Source organism: Haemorhous mexicanus, chromosome 1, assembly GCF_027477595.1.
Source record: "Haemorhous mexicanus isolate bHaeMex1 chromosome 1, bHaeMex1.pri, whole genome shotgun sequence".
NCBI lineage: Eukaryota > Metazoa > Chordata > Aves > Passeriformes > Fringillidae > Haemorhous > Haemorhous mexicanus.
Genome location: NC_082341.1, coordinates 154,022,810 through 154,043,435, shown reverse-complemented (window position 1 = coordinate 154,043,435; position 20,626 = coordinate 154,022,810). Strand labels below are relative to the sequence as shown.

Genomic DNA, 20,626 nt, shown 5'->3' with positions numbered 1-20,626 from the left:
CACCTACCAAAGCCACTTGGCTGAAAATTGTCTGACCAGTCCCATGTGCTGCCTTTCGGAGCAAAATACTGCTAATAATTCTCTGTTCTCATGTCCTGCATTTCTGTAGTACAGAAGAAATGGGTCTCAATAAAACAAAATCTTTTCTGCAGGTGTGCATAGCCTAACATGAAGAAGTTTAGCTGAAAGCAGGAATAGAGAAGTTCCAGCCACAGAATTCTTTGTGTTATAGGAGTTTATTTCTGGTCTGCATATTTTTGATTCCTTGTGACACCCTGTCTCCAGGGTGAATGGTTATATTTGAAAATTTCAGTTTTACTTCTCAGTGTACTTGGTATTTCTGACTTCTGCCTTTACTGCTGCTCATATATATGGATATTTGGAATATTCTTACATTTGAGTGTGGCTAGAATAACTTGTTGGATCCTTATTTTTTCTTTGTGGTTTGGTTTCCTCCCCTTTCTACAACCTTCCCTGTGGTTGGTGGTTTGAGAGCCTGTATTAAATTTATTTTTTTCTGTTGCTTAGGCTTTGGCAGGTGACAAAATGAATCTCCTGCTACTTAAGGAGCACTTTTGAATCTAACTTGTGGATGTGGTTACTCTTATTTAAAGCTTTGATATCACCTTGTTTAGAGTCATTAATGTTCTTGCCTGGACTGTGGTACAATTGAGAGCAAAGGCTGCTTGCATTTCACATGGAGCACGTCCCTAAAGGAGCTTCAGGCTGTGATCTTATATCCATAATGTATATCTGTTTTCATCTTCAGGAATCAGCAGAGGGTCACTTAATGTCTCCTGACCATTTAAATTTGCAGGGATAGTTATCTTTATTCTTCAGTAGCTTACCTCTGGATGTCATGAGCTTTTCTTAAACTTCAAGTTTTCAAGCTTATGATGAATATTTGCTTCTCCTCTACAATTTTTTCCCTTCCCTTTTCTGGTATGGGATGATGTTTGTTTATATTACGCTGTTAGTTTTTTCAAAGGAATTCCAATCTACTCTTACCACTCCAAAGAAAAAGTTTGAATGGCTTAAAAAATAGTAGCCTTCACTTAAGTTGGAAAAAACTCAATGTATTTCAGTTGGAACCAGTACTGGTATTTTTATCAGTTAAAATCAAAATTTTTTGCCTTGTGTCTCATGTTAATTCTGACTTATGATTCAGATGGAAACCCAGACACTTGAAAAATATTTCCTGGACATGGAAAACTAGTAGTGTGGGAAATATAGAGAACAAGGGCAGGGGGGTGGGAGCAACATTTTATCATATATGAAGGCCTGCAAATCAAATCTGTAATTTTAGGGGGTTTATAATGCTTCCTTTAATTTTGTTTGACCTTTTGAAAGGAACAGCTCTGACTCGTGATGTCACAAAAAAAAAGTGCACTTGTATGTTTTGTGAAGTGAAGCCAGTTGCTCCCTGGAATACATGGTTTCAATGAGTCATATCCTGGTAAAACCATGACAACAAAGTATTTATTAGTTTGTTAGGTAAATATCTTGCAGTACCTGCCTAGATAAGACTTTATAGAAAACCAGCCCAGTGAATAACAAGGCTGTGAAATATAATGTAGAGTAAGAGGAAACGGTGAAAAATCTTACGTGTAGATTGCAAGTACTTCTGACTTGTCAGGTTTATATTGAAGTCTGATTTTTTTTGTATTTATTTATTTCTGGCTGGGGATTTGATAAGAGGAAGGGATTAGTGCTACTTGCTCTTTGAAAGTGGTATTGTATATGTAAATACTGCAAAGACGTTTCCAGTGGAAGTGACAAAAAAATGTACTGCATCTCTTACTTATCCAGCTGCTTTATAAACATTTACTTTTTGTATTCATATTGCAAAAAGTCAAGCTGTTACTTGTACTATGATAGTCTTTTCATCATGTGATCACATACTTTGTTCCACAGAATCACAACCTGTTTGCTCCCAGTCCCTTTGTCTGTTCAGGATGTATTCAAGTCCCCTCTTACAGGATGGAGTTTTCAAGTGTGTTGTGGTAGTGCTGCCTTCACCTCTTCATCCTATGGTTTTTATTAGTATTTGTACTGGATGGAGTCACAGAACTTAGGATGAAAGGTTTCAGTTTTGGGTCTGGCTCTGACATGCCTGTTTTTGTTGTAACAGTTAAAATTTGCACTCAGAGCAGACCTCTGGCTGGTTTGAACAGCACTGAAATCACTCGGCAGTTCTGTATTTAACTCACCAGGTATCGAGGCCATGAAAGAAAGCAGCAAACTTGACAAAATGACTCTGCTAACATCATCCAGAATCCCTGAATGCCTGGAAAAGGAGGCTTGGGGGACCTTATTGCTCTCTATAACTGCCTGACAAGAGGTTGTAGACAGGTGGAGATTGGGCTCTTTTTCCAGGAAAGAAGGGACAGGACAAGAGGAAATGGCCTCCAGTTGCTCAAGGGGAGATTTAGATTGGATATTAGGAAAAATGCCTTAACCAAAAGGATGGTTAAGCATTGGAACAGGCTGCCCGGGGAGCTGTTTAAGTCCCCATCCCTGGAAATAGTCAAAAGATGTGACACTTGGTGACCTGGTTTAATGGTGGCCTTGGCAGTCCTGGGTTGATGCTTGGACTCAATGGTCTTAGAGGTCTTTTCCAACCAAAATAATACTATGATTCTCAGATAATGAGTGCAGAAGACAAAAAAAAATCATAAAATAGGGATTATGAGCAGCAGTTCTGTTTAGGTTTATAATTGTGGCTTACTCCTCAGGCCAGTGTTTGAGCATGGTATTGGTGCAGGCATTGTGTAGATAAAAATGTATAATTTTACATGTATTTACTGTGTGATTTCAAACATGCTGGTCAGCCATTGACAGGAGGTGTTACCAGCCCTTCCACCTGAGGAGCAGCTGCCAAAGGATGTTCTCTGGATTGTATCTCTACTGCAAGTGACTTCAGGTGCTTTCCAACTTTGTGGTTTTATTTCAGGTGGAATTAAGCTTGTATTGGATCCTTGTATCCAGCATAACATTTGTTTAAATACAGTACTGCAGATGGAGAAATTAATGTCCCTTTTATGTCTTATGGTTAGAAACACTTCCCTAGTGAAATCTCAGAGATCTGGGTTATTGTGTGTTTTGGATATCATGCATTTAATTTTGTTTTAATACATTCGAGGCTTTTCTCTTGACATAAAATTTGTTTCAAAAGATTTCAGTTGGCACTTGAAGGTGTAAAGAACCACTCTGTTCTCAAGTGTAAAGATGGTTAATGGACGGTGCTCCTTGCCAGGAAGACCTACATGCTTATAGCTCCTCCTGGCTTCTGGAAGTGGAATTTTGCTGGGCTTGCTGACTGGTTTGTTATTCTGGACTTCTGGATCATTGCAGAAAGATTTACTTTTCCACCAAGGTTAGGATAAACTTCATCTTCTTCTAGGCAGGCTGGGCTTGCACGTGTGCAAGTTCAGTACAGAACATCCTCTTCTCTCAGGCTGGGCCCTTCCAAGGGCTCTGTGCTCTGTCTGTGCTGACAGGCAACTCCAGGGTTTTCAAAGCAGTGAGCTTGGATGTAAGGAACACAAACCACCCTGTGTGGTGCCTGGTGCTTTTCTGAGCTCTGTCCTGGCCTTTGCTTGGTGCAGCTGATACTCCTCCTCCTGTCCCTAGAGCAACTGTTGTCTCTTACAGGGGACTAAGGGGGCTTGGGGGATTAAATTTCAGTGTTTGGGGTATTGTCCTGCATTGTCTCATCCCTCCATGGAGTTCAATAAAACTTCAGCCTGTCTGGATTATCTTGGAATATGCTGCGAGATAGAATGAAGCAGAGCTTCAGTTTCCCCTTTGGAGGTGCCAAAGGTCTTCTGTATCCCAAACAAAATATTTGTTTTGGTTGTTAGCCCTCTTGTAAATGTGAATAGGGAAACATCAAGCAGAAAACAGTCTGACTCCGTAAATAGTACTGCTTTGTAATGCAGCTTGGATGGGCCTGGAGCAGCACATTCTGATGATGCCAGGGATAGCCATGCACTGCTGCTGCTCCCTTCCATGCTGTTCAAATGGTAGGTGTAAGTAATTATATTCTAGTTATTACTTGAGGTAAAGTTTGTAGCTCTGCTTCTTTGAGAACACTTAGCTTGCTCAGTGGTAATGTAAAATTGGCCTTGGATCCTTTGTCTTGGTTAATGGGTTAAGGTCTGCTCTGGCTGTTTACTGTAGGAAATGCACAAAAATGTTTAACTCTGGCCTAGGAAAGTTTCTAAAAGCAGAAGGATATTCTGAATCTTTGAACAAGACCATTGTTATACAAAATAATCAGTGATAATGTGCTCCTCACTGCTAGGTAGTAGGTTTCTTAACTTTCCAGTATGTCCAGGTTTCAGATACTTAGTGAATCAGCTCCCTACAACTTCGCATGTCCAAATATACCTTGGTGTTGTAAGAAGAAAACCTGAAGAGAATTTTTTGAAAACATAAGAAGACCAAGATTCAAACCAGATGGATTCAAGTCTTTTCAAGGCTTAAAAGTTTCCATTTTTACCTTAAAAACTGAGTGAAGGTTTCCAGGCTTTTATGGCAGTGTTTGTTACTAGTGTAGTGTCTTGAGTTGTAGTGTGGGGCAGGTTGGAATGAGTGTTCTTACAAGAGAAGGAACATTAGGGGATACAGATGTACAACATGTCATAAAATATTTGGAAAAAAAAAAGGGCCAGCTTGATAGGCAGCAGGACCAGCAAGTGCCAGCCCAGGGGTTGCCAAGGTTGGTTTGTGTGTGCTGTGCTAAGGAAAGGATCTGGGTTGTTTCCTGGCAGACATTCATGGAGAACTTCCTCTGAAGGGAAGTGGGCTCAAGTGCACTTCCTGACACGTGTTTTAATTAGCACTGCCTGGGAGGCAGGGAATTTCACTATGCCTGGTGTTTTAGCCTAGCCCTTATCAGTGCTGTACAAAGTGAAACCATTGCTTGTCTCCCTCATTTTTGGGCCACCATCTTCACAAGTACCAACAAAATACTGCTTTTTCATTTATTTTCCCCTTCATCTCAGTAGAATCACAAAATATTCTGAGTTTGAAGAAACTCACAAGGATCGTTGAATCCAGCTAAAGTGAATGTCCCATACAGGGATCAAACCCACAACCTTGGTTTTATCAGCATCAAACCCTGACCAACTGAGCCAACAGTCCTTGTTCACTTTTGATTTACTAAACCCTCCCTGTTTTCTCTGCTATTGCTGTCTTGCTTGTAATCTCATTTTGTTTATGCAGGGTTGGTTATTCGTTCCTAGTTTTAAAGCTGGTGGGAAATCATGGGATGATGTTGGAAGCCTCTGATGTGACTCCTTTCCTTCTCATTGTTTCTGAGACACATCAGTTACATGTGAACACCCTGGGTAAAACCTTTTAAATCAGCCTGACTCCCCTTTGTGCCTGATGCCTGTAGATAATTTGGTTTGGTTGTTCTCTGTTCCTTTGAGATGTTGCTTCAGTGTTCCTGATGCATCACAATTCCTTAGATGCCAATTTCTTTTGCAACTATTGAGTTTTTGAAATAATCCAGTTGTTTCCAGTTTGAAATAATCCAGTGTTTGCACTTGAGTTTCATGAAATCCATTTTCAATAACAAGAATTAGCAAAAATAGTGGCTTATTTTTTATGCTTTTGTGTACTGCCCACACGTGTGTACTGCTGTCTTGAGTACAGACTAGGTGACTTTGAGGAGTGATATGATTAATTTTATTTCTTTCTGACCAGTAGCTGTGTATCAGTACTCTCTTTTCCAGGCAAGAAATAAAGCAGACAACTTGAATTCCCTGTCAAGAGTCCGAACAAATGCAACTTGGGCAGCATTTTTTTTAGTAAGAAGATGAAGAGTACACAGAGAGGCAATAAGAGTCTGTAACTGCACCTGAAAATAAATGCATTAAAGGAGATGAAATCTTCTGTACCATGAGGGAGCCTTGATCACCTGGCAGGAGATAATAGCTGTTCCAGGTGCCACTGAAATGTTGCCCTTTAACAACAAGTGGAAGGTTTATTGTTAGCAGTCCACTCCCAGCTGTGTTGTGGAAGGTGCAGTCTTTAAATTGCTAACCAGGTTTCCCATTAAAAAAAAAGGTCATTTCTTATTTTAGGGTTTAGATTGTGCAGAGCAAAAGGGCACACAAAAAGTCATGGTTGTCAACAGGACTCCAAGCTTGGCATTCCAGGTTATTTTTGTATGTATTGTAAACAGGTGGCTGTGTGGTCATTTCCCTCTTTCAGGATCAGTCTACTCAGCTGAACTTTCAGGAGAGGATGGTAAAAGCTTGGCAGAATTGTAGAGAGTTTTAAGGTCCAAAGAAATTGGGACAGCTGTAATCATGGAGTTCTTGCTTCAGCCCATTCCTTTATTCTAAATGATCTCTGTTAAGAGCAATATCCAAAAGGAGTGGTAGGCTTTTTCTAGTAGTAAAAAATTAATTAGTGTTATACTTCCTTCCCTTTCTGAAAGTATTTTTGTGTTTTTTTGCTAGTAGTAATATTCCTGGTAGTCTAAACTGAGTTGTGTCATAGTTATTTTAAACAGAACAATTCAGTCTGTAATCCTCTGCCTTTAATGTCACTGATGCTGACTCTTATAAATCCCTCTCCATATAAATTTGCATTGGACTCTTAATATGGTGAATAATTTACCTTAGAAGCCTCTGCATAATTATTTTTGGTTTGGAAAAAATCCCAAGCAAGCAGGATGTTAATTTGCACCTCCTTTTTGTGTGGTGTTAGGAGCTCTCTATGAATCCTCCTTTGATACCTTAAAAAAAAATTTCCTAGGCATAGGATGTATTTGAATCCAGTTTGAGCCCTGTGCTTCTACTCTATACTAAATCCTAAACAGGAGGGGCCCTGAATGAAGGTAAATGAACAGTGACTTCTGCATCCTTTCGGAACCTTTTTTTTTTTTTTTTTGGTGACTTTGTTTTTAATTCAAGGCCCACTTTTTCCAGGAGATCTTGTAGTCATGTAAGTATTCAATGAAGAATAGAACATTTGGTGTGGGTGGTGAAATCTGGGCTTCAGTTCAGAGTGTTCCTCTTGATAAGGTCTGAAGAGAAGCCAAGCCAAAGCTACCTGGAAGATTTTCTTTGGGGGGGTGTGTGTGTATAAACATATGTGGTGTGAAACTTCCACCAGCTACTCTTCAACTTATTGAAGGGAAGGGTTAAGCAAGACCTCTGCAAAAAATCCAGAGTAGAGTGACATAAAAAAATCACTGAATATTGATATTAATATAAGGAATTAGTGGTTTTGGTGTTACTTTTGATAATAAACAGGTAGCTTTGAAGACATAACCTAATGCACTTCTCTCCCCATAAAGGAGAAAGAAGGACATAAGGAAAACAGTAATTTACATTGCTTAATATCCTGATGGTCTCTGTATTCATATATCCATATGTCCAGAGAATGCTGCTGCCATCCCTCTGTGTGCCAGCAGTGTGAGAAGTAGGGGTCAGAAGATGCCAGTTTAGGTTTTCTGACTAAAAATCTCACTAAAGGATCAAAGAAAATCTGTTGATGTTACATTCAGGGTAGCATCACACATTGAAAAAGTAGTTGAAATGTTAATACAGAGTTAATTTTTTGTTGGTATCTAATGCTTTTCTGATGTAAGTTCTGCATTTCCTAATTCTTAGTGGGCAAGGTGTGGAAGCACCGAGGTGGGGAAGGAGTGTTGCTCTCAACTGGATGGCTCTACAAAGTCACTTCATTCAAATTCCTCACCTGGTTTATATTTTTAAAGAAAACATTTAATTCCTCAGTTTGCATCTGAACTGTGAAATATTGTCAGGAAAAAAAAAAAAACAATTTCTGTATAATTTTAGTGAGTTAGATGGAGTTTAAATTTGTTGCTTTAGTATGTACCTATTTTTCCCTTTCTTTTTTTTTTTGTTTTTTTTAATAATTTTTCAAGATAAATGACTGTGAATCTGTGGACATTTGAAAAGCAGTTTGTAGGAAGGACACGAAGTTCAGTCTCAGGGCTAAAATTTTTCTGGTTAATTCTAGAAGATTACAGAAATTGATCAAAAGGCTGGTTGCTTTTGGGGTGATAGAGTTGTTGTTTTTCTCAGGCCTGTTAAGTGGCAGCAATGTAGAATTTCTGCACATTGGCCCAGTTCAGTTAATCCTGGTTTTCATGTTTGAAAGCATCCATGTTTTCTGTGTAGCTGATTTGAGGGCTGACATCACAGCCAGTCTGTTCAGGAAATCCTGGTAACTTTGCATTTTCTTATTTTACAGCTCTCTCATATCATTGAAATTGCCTAAAATGTGTTTTGAAGCAAGGACATGTTTTGATCTGCCCACTGTATCTCAGATTTCTCAAGAATACAGAAATTTGAAGGAGGGATGGAGTCAGGGATGTGAACAGCCCAAGGACAAGAAAACCTCTCCAGTACTATGATATTTCTTTTGGTAGAAAGAGAAATACAGGAAAAATATGGTCTTGGATGATGCAAATAATGATACACAGGAACCATTTGTAACTTAAATGGGCTGGTTGTTCACAAATTTTTGCTAAATGCAGGAGGCATTAATAGAAATTACATTGAAATATTAATCTCTAATTGCCAAGGCTGTTGGTGTAGTGCATGTTAGAATTTATTTCATTTTGTGGTTTATAATATATACTCTGTACATAGCTTCTGATACATTTTTAACTCCTACACAGACTGCAAATTAAATATTGATTTGTGCATTGCTGGGTTTTGAGCTTCAAAACACTTATGAGTTGTGGTTAATTGATCTCCAGCTCCAAACTAACACATGGAGGTTCTGAGACCAAGGGATCTGAATTATAAATTACTGTATGTTCTACACACATGGTTCATGTATTTAACCAGTTTCACAAACTTAATATTAACTAGGTTTTTTGTGCAATTTGCGCTTTGAAATGCCTGTAATTGTGAAAGGAGAATAAGGATAGAACAAAATAATGAACAAGCTACTGCTGGCAAGTTTTCTAATGCAAAAATAATTTTAATTGCATGTAAAATCTTTGAAAATTCTGCACTCTTACCATTGACGTTGTCCCTCTTGTGTCATTCAGTTTCCCAAAGACCCCAAAAGACCTAGATTTTTCTGGAGCTTTCAGTCACAAATATCAGTATTTAGGCATTAATCAGGGCTGCAAATCCAGCCCAGGAGTGTTCCCCAAATAGGTTTCCACTCACTTAGTCTCACAGCTTAATACAGAGGAAATAAATAAATTTCATCATCTGTCATGTTTTTCTTGAATGAGAGGATTTTGTCCCTAAAAATAAATTTTTGTGGCTGCTGTCTGAGGCCATATGAGTTGTCTTTAATATTTTATGCTACTTAAAAGTGTTTGGATATGTGTACATTTTGTTCTTAATAGTGTTAGAGTTGGCCAGAGGACAACAGATGTAGCTTCATCCACCAGCAGTTTATAAGGAGACAAATGTATCCATTCATGATCTATATGAAAGGAGCATCATTGAAAGTGTTGTGTGGAAAAAGTATTTCCTTATCCCCACTGCAAACCCCAACATATTGGCATTTTGAATGACTGTAGTTTTAGGGTTTGCAATAGAGGCCAGGGAGACAATGGGGAATCAAATCCTCTGGATCTTTAAGTCCTGGAAGAATAAAGTCAGTCCTTTGTTTCTCAGTATATGTTGGTATTTTTGTACTTTGAGGAAGATATGGAGGAGTTGGAATTTTATGATATTAGTATTAAATTCTACAAAAGCCAGACTTTTCAGAAATAGACATCAGAAATTTTGGATGTAGGACACTTCAGGAAGGTGAAACTGAGCAGTCTTGGATTCAAGTGTTTTGGCAAGAGCTTTTGAGTTGAGTCATAGCAAAGTCACTGCCCAACCTCAAAGCTGCACTTTGTGATTTTTGGAACAGTGTCTAATTAATTTGTCGACTTCAAATTTTAGAGCTGTCGGTAATTACCAACCTGTTGACATTGTCACATCTGTCTGTAGACATTAGACAATGTCTTCATTAGAAAAGTCTGTGTGGGAAATATCCAAAATCCTTTTTGGTTTTTGCTTTTTGTGAGGTGAACTAAATGAGAGCTGGTACATTGTAATCATACATCGGTCGGTTAAGCCTTTGTGTCTGTGCTCTGTCCCAGGCGGTTTGGACCAGAAGTTGCCTTTGTTCCCAGTGCAGAAACTCTCTTGGACAGAATGAAACCACTGCCAGTCACCACCCCTGGCATCTCTCTGTGGCTGTGTTATTAATGACAATATTGTCTGCTGTTATCTCAGTTTCCCAAATAACAAGGCTTGTGCTGCTTGCCATCTCTCTGTTATCCTCTTCCCCATGTATTTTTTTGGCCATGAACTGGTTCCTATCAAACTGCAAGAGGCAGAAGCTTCAAACCACAGCTGAACGGAGCTGCTGATTTCAGGCTGGCAACAGCAGCATTCACACCCAGGATCATGGAATCATTTAGGTAGGAAAAGACCTCTGTTCTTTTCCTGATGACAGCAGGAATAAATACATTTCAGACTGATCATCAGTTGCAGAGGTCTTTTCCAGCCTAGATGATTCTGTGAGTTCCCCTTGGATGTCCCCCAGACCTGGGACATTGTGAACATTGAACCATGCAGAGCACTGTGAAGGAGGGGGCTGGGGAGGGTCAGGTGAATTTCAGAACTGTTCTGGCTTTGGATAAAGGGGCCACAGTGATGCTGGTGCTGCCTTCTCCTTGCTCAGGGGTGTTCTGAACCCTTCCATGGTGTTGAGGATAAGGGTGTGTGGTAACTAATGCTTTCTTAAGCTACTCAGAAAAGTTTCTCAAATATAAGTTTGGTGTTTCTTAATAATATTCTAATTGTGTTGGTGGTGAGGCACTGGCCGAGGTTGCTCAGAGAAGCTGTGGCTGCCCTATCCCTGGAAGTGTTCAAGGCCATGTTGGAGGGGGCTTGGAGCAATCTGGTCTAAGGGAAAGTGTCTGTGGTGGACAGGCTGGAATTTAGGTGACCTTTAAAGGTCCCTTCCAGCCCAAACCACTGTGATTCCAGCCTTGCTGGGCTACTGGGGAATGCTTTAGGCATCTGACAGATCTAATCCATCCAGATCTGTTCCAGGGACCTGAGGAGGTCAGAGTTGCCCAGTTTACCCCAAATTCTTCTAGAGGATTTCTGTGGTTTTTCTCTTGGCTGTGGAGACACACTACATAGGTTTCCTTTGGGCCTCATGGCTTTTGTTACTCTGTGATTCAGGAATTGGGGAAAAGGGAAATAAATGGATTTAGTTAAATTGCACTGAGGTGGCAGCAGAGTTTACATCCCTGTTGCTTTGGTGAAAAAAATTCTTTTTGGTCCTTTTTGCTTCCTGTGATTTGTTCTGAGCTTTCAGTGTCCTGTTACTAAGAACTTGTGCATTTCTTCTTCTGTGGGGCTGCAGCAGACAAATACAAGTTATTCCAGCTTCAGTTCTGTGACAAGTTGTTTGCCTGTGCAGCCTGAAATTCCTTTGTACTGTCACAAATGCTTAGTTTGCAGGATGAGGAGGTAAATATTAACTGTACCAGAGCTGACACTGGTGTAAGTACACACTGCAGTTCTCTAATTTGATCTCTTTTGTCATATCCATGAAAGAGATGTGTTCAGAAGTTCCTGAAATACAGGCATCCTTGTGCAGTACCTGCCTGACTTTGTGCCAGAATTATTTTAATGTATTCAAGCAAATTTAGGTTCATGTCCATTCTGAACCTGATTAGATCTTGAAGGGATTGAAAATGAGTCTCTTTAATAATTACTGGAAATTTGGATAAGGTTTTTAATTTGGACCATTTTCTTTCTCATTTGTGCCTCAAGCTTGAACTCACAGGATGAGTCTTACGATACGTTCAGGAGCAGTTTGGAGAGGGAAGACTGGGGAACTGGAGACCTTGATGAACTAAATGTTTTTCTCAGTATTTTAATGTAAAATTTTAAATAATCCCTGCATACGTATTCTGCACATTATGAGAGGCAGAAGATACAGTTACAATGTATGCTAAATAATTTAGTGTGCTGGGGTACCTGACACTTCATACATGATAAAGTGAAAACTAGATTATAGAGTAATTAAAAAAATGTTCCCCTTCTTCCTGTTACTGAGGTTAGAAGTGCATGAAACAACTGTCAGGTCTGCTCTGGATCATCATTGTGACCAAGTTCAGTTCTTTGTTCTCACTCTGGTGGAATTCAGTGGCATCTGACTCTGTCCAAGTTGGATCAGAAGCAGAGAAAGCTGGATAGGTTTCTTTTTGCTCATCTTCCCTGTTTCCATGCCTAATGAATGATCAGAAATGGAAAAGCTTTTTAGAGAATAAGTCTCAGATAATATATCCTTGTTTGAAATAACTAAAGAGGTGAGCTGATGTATTTTCATTCTTGTGAAATGGTGGGGCAAGGAAAAAACTGCAGTATCAATGAAGAATTTTAAAAGCTTAACAATATTTCTTTTGGTTTAGGATTTATTACTCTTGCTGTCCTTTCTTATGGATTATATTGTGGTACAAAAGATTTACGTTTTTCTGCCTCCCAGCACTCATTGCTGAGGCAAAAGCCACATTTATACTGTACACTTCTTTGTAGTCTTGAATTCTTATCTTTGTGCAGAAAATACTTGTTCACTGAGTCCAGCCTACACAGGACTGTACCAAATACCCTTATATAATTAGGATATTTGTGGCTCTTTTCTCTTTATTCTTAAAGGACTGCATCATGATTTCCTTTTTGCTCCAGCGAGCTTGGTTTGCTGATAAGGAATTGTTACACATCAGCAGGGTAGGTATTCACCATAAGTATTACGTTTTATATATCAACAAAGCAAGTTGAAGTAAGATGTAATTGTACAACTATACACTATGTAATCTCTTGACATAAATGGGAAAAGCTGTTACTGAAATATTTGTACTTTTCAAGTGAAGCAGCACTGTTTCTTAACATCAGCAGGAATAATATATTTCAGACTGTTTTAACAGTAGATGCATTTTGTATTTGATTTTTCTTTTCTAAGAAGTCATGTCTAGGTACAAAATCATAGCTTTAAAATCCATTTTAAATAAACTTGTAATACTCTACTTAAATACTTACAAGGCAAGTCAGAGTTTCTAAGGGACTTAGTGATTCTTAGCTAAGAAAGTAATGAGTGTGCTTTGTGAGCAGCACGCCGTCAGAATTCCTCTCCCTGCCACTGCCAGTAAAATTGGCTTGTTAGTTATTTATGAGGAAAATTGGTTTGACAGCCCTGAAGGCAGAAGTGTTCCTTTCACAGTACTAGTTGTGCCATGGTGCTCTAGCCCTTCCCATGAGATGAGAGCAGCTGCTTCTTGGAGAATCAACTCCCACCTTGAGACCATTTGGGTACCTCCAGCTCTGGGACTGAACTGTGGATGTGTCTCCTGTAACTTGGGTTATCTTGGAGATTCAGGCTGTCTTTTGAGACCTCCAAACATATTTAAGTGGCAGCCTTCTGTCACTGTCTTTATACCTCCTGTGGATAATCTAAGTAGATTAAATTGAATTTTTGGTAGGGGTATAAACTGTTTGGTATCTCATCCTGGACCTAGAACATGTTCTTTTCTAACCTGTGCCTTTATCCAGCCTGGGTTTGGCCAGAAGCCTACACAGGAGAATTTGTCTTTGCTGGCATTTTTCCTTCTGCCCTGCTGTCTGGAGTTTGTCAGCATGGTACAAAGTAGTATTTTAGGAGATCTGACTTCAAAAATCACACTGAAGCCTTGTGTAGGAAGCATGACTCGGGTTAGCTGCTGGGGGGTAATTGCAGCATTAACTAAAATCCACAGCTTTTAGACTTAGAGTTTATAGCATATCTAATATTTATCTGCCACCCAATATGTAATGAATCTTGAATCTTTCTGCAAGTATTTCTGGTGGTCTTAATCTGTTTCATGCCAGAGGCAGGGAGAAATAATGCTTTCAATTTTGTCAAATTAAGTTTTTACTGTGCATTAAATTGATTGAATAGAGCAGCAGATTAAGGGGAAAAATGCTATCTTAAATTGCAATTCAGGGCTGATAGAATCTTAATGATGCCAAGCTGAAATTTTTCAGTGGGTTTGTGGAAATGAGAATCCATTAATCATACACGCTTGACTTCGCGCCGTGCTGAGTTGGAAACAAACTCTTTGCCTTGTTGCCTTTGCCCAGATGAGTAATGGCTGAGCTGGGAAGGTGCAGCCAATGGGAAATGGGAGCTGCAGGTGTGTTGGGTTCTGTCAAACCAACTGGATCTCTTTTTGATCAGACCTTGCAGAGCAGAAGTGTTGGGGGTTTCCCGTTACACCAGTGCTGCTGTCTCTGAGCGGCTCTCCGATGGCAACACGACAGAACCAATTAGGAGAAGAAAGCCTGTCCCATGTTGTGTGCTGCAGTTCTTCTGTCTGCACTCTTGTTCCCCCACTGCCCCCTCTTTACCTTCATGATCTAGTGTTGTCAGTCATCTCTTTGAGTTTCTTTGTCCTCATGGATGTGTGTATTTTTCTTTCCCTGTTTTTGTTTTTTTTTTTTTTTTTTAAATTCTGCCCTTGGTTCCTCCTGGCCTCACTTGTCATTGTTTTTTGCTGTCTTAATTTATTCTCTATTTTCCATCTGGAAAACTGTATAAAAGGGGACAGAGAAAGCAAAAGAGAAGCCATGGGAAAGTTTTTTCTCTATTTCTGTTAGTGCATCAATGTTGTGGTGTGAGGAGGGAACCGGCCTAACACAACTACTGCTAACATACAACATATTAAGAAAAGAGAATTTTGTCAGTTTAGATGAATACATAATATATTGCTCTGTAATGTCTCTTCTGCTCTTTCCTGATTTATTGCCTTCTGTTGCCCCTAAACTCCTGTTTACCCTCTGAGGTAGGCTCTCTGTCTTTCTGGTTTATGAAGAACTGTGTATTCCTGTGAAATGACAGAAATAACATTTGGTTTTATCTCCTTGCTAATTCTCATTGCCTTGTGTGTGCTCTGGTGTTTGACAAATAATTTACTTGACCTAGATCAAGGTCTAGGTCAAGTAATTTATTTGTCAATAATTCTTGAATCAGTGTTCCCCCCCCAGCAGAATGACACTTGGCAGCATGTTGTGTCTCCAAACACTACAGTAGTTGAAAGGGGTGTAATCTGTGTCCCTGGGAGGATGTGTAAGACTTGTGGAAGCACCCAGATGGCATTAAAGGAGTTGTTCCCATGCATATGGTGGTGAATTTATTGGACTTTTTCTATCACAGTTAGTGTCCTTAATTCTCTTATTTCTTATATATGGTTAAGATCCAAAACTGTCTTGTCTTCACTGTAGAACTGATTTCAGCCTCTGTAGCTCTGGCTATAAATGCCTACTTGGTGTGAAGGGATGTTGTGCTTCACTTTGAGAACAAGCTCCAGCTGAAGCAAATTCTTTCTTCATCCAGGGTGTCACAGTTGGGCTAAGAAAACCCTGGTATCCTCATTACAAATGAATTTCATCTTATTTCTTGAGACAGGTTTGTGTACAGAGCAAAACTTGTACAGCTGCTGTCAAACTCGCTGTGAACACTTTGGAGTAATCCCATTGTGAGCAATAAAACTTGTTATTTCTTAGGCATTATGTCAGTACCTAAGAAGCATTGGAAGTGTTAAGCTCCCCCCTTTTTTGTGATTTTTTTGGGTGTTTTTTGTTTTGTTTTTGTTTTGTTTGTTTGTTATTTTGGTTGGGTTTTGGTTTTTTTTGTTTGTTTGTTTTAGTTAAGAACAATATGTGTGCAAAGCTGATAATCTTCTGTTAAACGTCTGACAAACCATTTTGTGTGTGTTCTTTACTGGAAAACTCTTAAATATTTTGTCCCGACTCTGTGCTGCCTGCATTGATTATCTTCAACCTTCTTTCACCCATCTATAACTTCAAATAAGAAAAATGTAAAACTTTATTTCCAGCTCCTGAAAAACTGCTGTAACAATGGAATCCATGTGTGGGCCAGAACCATGGAAACAGCATAATTTTACAGTGGTGAAACATGAAAGGAAGTGACTCGCCCAACTTTCTAAGAATTTGTGTTTTAACAAAAAAACCACCCAAAACTTGCAAAATACTGTTCTTATATTCTAAAAAAGATGCTTTGGGTGGGTTTTTTTTGTTACATCATTATTCTGTTACTCTAAAGTCTTCTAACTAGTTACCATTTTATAACCAAAACAAAACTCCCACTTGACCCCCTCTAAGAAAACAGTTTTCTCTTACATTGTGGTCTGGGATATTCAGCTCTGTTTTGAGCTTTTGACTATTTTGCCTGAAGTAATTCCTCCTCATTCTTTCCCCTTCTGGTTGTGCCCTTGGCACAGTTCATTTCTGTACCTGGAAACACATTTATTTTACATTCTGGAACACCTCTGTGCTCTGTGCTAAGTTCCTGTCATACCAAAGCACAAACCAGCCTTCACTGACATGTAGAGCTAATTTGTATTTCAGTGCAGGAACTACACAATCCTGTCACCTTTTGAAGACGTGGGTGACTTGTGGTGGCACACTGTGTGTCGCAAGTCCTTCACGGAAAATGACAAGGGAGCTTCAATCATAGCAAGCAATGTCAAGACAATGTTTCTTGAAAGAAAAACATCCACTAAAGCTATCACTTGGAAGAATGAGTGCTCTGTAGTACAAATAGGGGGTAGCTAAACATGTATAGAATACATGTCTGCAGCTTTCCCTGAGCCTGCCTGAGGGCCTGAATTGTTATGTTCATAAAATGTCACAATATTTCCATCAGGATTATGTGATCACAGATCATAATGCTGGAGATATTCCTGATAGATCTGAACTACTGCCAGCACACACATATCCCTCCTTAAACATCTTAAATGCTTTTAAAGTTTCCTGGGCTCATTTAAACACATGTCCTTTTGTGATAAACCATTAAATGATAAGAATATTCCTGTAGTGTGGCTGACAGTCTTAGAACAGTACTTTTGATTGAGTAGGTGTTCTTATAGGTGATGTTTAAGCTCCTGACTTCACAGAGCCATGACAGGGAGTTGAAGACCATGAGAATCACAAAATCATTTTAGAGTGAAAAGACCTTTAAAATGGGTAGTTCCAGCTGTTAACCCAGCAGTGCCAAGGCCACCACTCAACCATGTCCCCAGCAGCCTCTTCCAGTGTTTCACTGCTTTTTCTGTGAAAGAGTTTTTCCTAACCAGGCTAAACCTCCACTGACACAACTTGAGACCATTTCCCCTTGTCCTACTGTTTGTACTGGGAAAGAGACTGACCCCCACCTGCCTCCAGCCTTCTGTCTGGGAGTTTTAGAGAGAGAGAAGGTCCCCTCTGAGCCTCCTGTACCCCAGGCTGAGCCCCACAACTCCCTCAGCTGCTCCTTATCAGACTTGTGCTCCAGCCCCTTCCCCGGCTCCATTCCCTTCTCTGGACATGCTCCAGCCCCTCAGTGTCTGTCTTGTCATGAGAGGTCCAAATCTGAGCACAGGATTCGAGGTGTGGCCTCCCCAGTGCCCAGCACAGGGAGACAATCACTGGCCACAGTGTTTCTGATAGAGGAGATGCTGCTAAATGAGACCAAGGACTGCCCAGCCCAGCACTGGCCCTCGAGAGCAGCAGAAAATGTTATTTACATAGAGTTTGTATGCCTGGCCCACTGGCTGGTGGTACCTCTCTGCATCCTTTTCTCTTGCAGGAATTGCAGGGAGCTGAGTGCCTGCTGTGGGGAAGGCACTCTTACTGGTTTGAACCTAATCTCCAGTAATTTCCTCAAATGCTCCCTAATGCTCAGACTGGCAGAATTTGTTGAATCGTGGTTCTGCATTGATTTGTTTTTTTCTATTTTTTTCCCTCTCTTCTTTGCCTACCCCCTCCAGTTGTTCTGTGATCATGTTCACGCTGAGCCCCATGTCCTCCCTGCTGAGGGGGGCCCAGATTTGGTAATCTGGCCTTCCTTGGCAGCTGCTCCATCCCTCAATCACTTCAGCTGCCCAGCTCTAGACATCTCTGCCTCCGTCTGGTGCAGAGACCAGAACTGGACACAACATGTTGATGCTTTTTTGTTTTGCACAGTAATAGGTTTAGATGCCATGTTTTCAGTACCCTTTCTAATGAGACACAATGTTTTATTGCCTTTGGCCAGCTACTCCAGTTGGAGCTGATGATTTCAGAGAAAACAGTGACTCAGCCTTCCTCCCGCAGTTGGAACTGGAGAGAGTACAAGTGTTACTTGGTTAAGGAGGTATTGCTCAGAAATTTTTCCCCAGATGCATTACATCACAGCCCTGTGTTGAAGTGCAGCTGCTGTCTTAGCAACTTGCTTAATTTTGTGAGATGCTTGGTTTTTTCCCCCGTTGATATGACTTTTGCTGACCCATAAGAACTTAATTTGACCTGCAGACTTGCAGAGTTCACTTACCCATTTTGTGATGCTGAATAAAACCAATTATTGGGGAACTTCTCTATCCAAATGTGTCTTCCCCATAGGCAAAAGGTGCATACAGTACTTGTGTAGATACTGAGACTAAATTCTTTATCTGAGTTGCTTAGATACTGCATGTTCTGTAACTCAGTATGTAATGAGATTGATCCCACCTGCCCTGAGTAATGACTGAGTGATTTCTCTTGCTCTTCTTAATCTCCTTAAATGTAACTTCCACCAGAACCTTTTCGTTTAATATCCCCCTGTTCAGTGTGCCTGGTTGAAAATTTGGCTCCTGGTGGCTGCATAGATAACTCAGTGGTCATGCTCAGTGATGTGGTGTAAATGAATTTGAAGTGTCAAGGTGCATACAGAGTTCAGGGCAGAGTTCAGCTGAGATGGAGGAAAACACAGGTGGATTATTCTGATGGTCTTAATCAGGGTTTGTATTTTTTCAGTTTCAAAATCTAGTATTTAAGAAGCATAAGCAGAGTGATTTTGGAGAAGTAGGAGAGGGGAAATTGAGATTTGAAACTGTTTAATGATTTTTGTGATGTAGATGCTGTAAGCTATGGAGACCCAATACTGATTTTGTTTTCAAATAGGAAGAGGAAAGCAGGTACATACAGAAGAGTGGGGTAGTGAGAGGAATGTGACAGTAAACTGACAACAAATGGAGAAATTATGGGAGCAGATATGAACTGAAGGTGTTCCTGAGGTGTGGGATGAATCAGCTGGTGCTTGTACTGGTGCAGCACCACAAAGCTTTTGCATATTTAAAGGCACTTGAGGTATGTCAGAGGTGGTGATCATCACACCATAGATTGCCTTGTACTTGTTTTATCAACCAAACACTTAATTTGAGAAAACCCTTCATGTTCTGTGCAGTGTTTCAGTGTGTTCTCTCATTTTTCTTTGCTAAATTTTGTGTGGCTTTTGTGTTTCAGAGGCAGCAGCTTGCCTTGGAACTAGTGAGTGCTTAAAGGGAACTTCTCAAAAGCACAGCACAGGCTGTGCACGTTGCAGGGTGTCACAGCGGTTCATTGTCGGCTGCTTGCTCGTTAACCTTTTCAGCAGACAAAAATGAGAGCATTAAATCATTACTGCTGGTACTCACAGCTGAAGCAAAGATTTAAACCAAGATAATAAGGGACTCCAGTGCAACGTGGATCTCCTGTGAAGTAGGGCTGTAAACACAAGATGTGTGGTTTTGAATGCTGAATTTCTTCTGATCTGGCTAAAGCACAAAAGAACTGCTGCCGGGTTTAGTGGGTGGAGGTGTCTGTCCTATAACTGTGCCCCCTCCATCTCTCCCCAGGGGAACAGATGAAGATTTGCAGCTAAGCTGGATATTCAGCTGCTGCTGTGCCTAAGGCAAATGCAATAAATATGTCAATAAGGGGAAAAACCTCTAATCTGAGTAAGCAAATGGTGGTTTTAGTGCTGTTAGGATTGACATTTGAATACTGTGTCAGCTATTGGTGTTTGCAAAACGGGGCTGCTACTGAAAGTCAAAACAGTTGGAGCATTTAAGGACTTGCAAGTTTAATAAAATGTTTAGGAAAAATGGTCCTTTACAGTGAGGCACTTCTGTCTTTCATTCTACATGGCTAGTAAATGGAAGGATTTTATTGGGTTGCATTGAAAATTGCCCTAAAAAGCTGCCTTAATGTGAAATGATAGAATAAAAGGTTGTTAGCATTCAGCCCTGCACATTGCTAAATTAGAAGTAGGTTAGATGTAGGTTACAAATGAGATGCACTTTTAATCATGAAGGAGAAAAAAAAATACATAGGTGAAACAATGCAACTGGTGGTTTATAAAATCTTTTAATCATACTGGAAAATTTTTTAATAGCTTTTCCTTAATAGGTGTGCTATCAGGATGAATTCATTGTGTCTTCAAGGTCTTTGTTCAGTAGATCAGATGGATAAATCCTTGAGTTTCTCAACAAGTGTAATTGTACAAAGCTTTTCTTTTTTTAAAGTTTACTTGTGTTTCGTGTTTACTTATTTGCTGTTTAAAAAAAAAAGAAAAATATTTTTACATAGATTACGAGATCTCAATTTCATGAAAGATCAGAGGAACATCCTTTTAAACCTGCCAGAGAATATAGGAAAGAAGACTTCCAGGTGGTTGGATCCAGCCCCTAAGACAACATCCTTCAGGAGCAGCCACACAAAGGCTAAAAGCTGAATATGTGTCTGTATTCCTAAATTATTTTGGTACTGTGACTAAATAGGAAAATGGC

At 39.9% G+C, this 20,626-nt stretch overlaps 1 protein-coding gene across 2 annotated transcripts in view; it reads left to right on the top strand.

Annotated features, from left to right (window-relative positions):
• Window positions 1-20,626, top strand: part of PTK2 (protein tyrosine kinase 2) — a 195,961-nt gene that overhangs the window by 21,807 nt on the left and 153,528 nt on the right. The window lies entirely within an intron of this gene.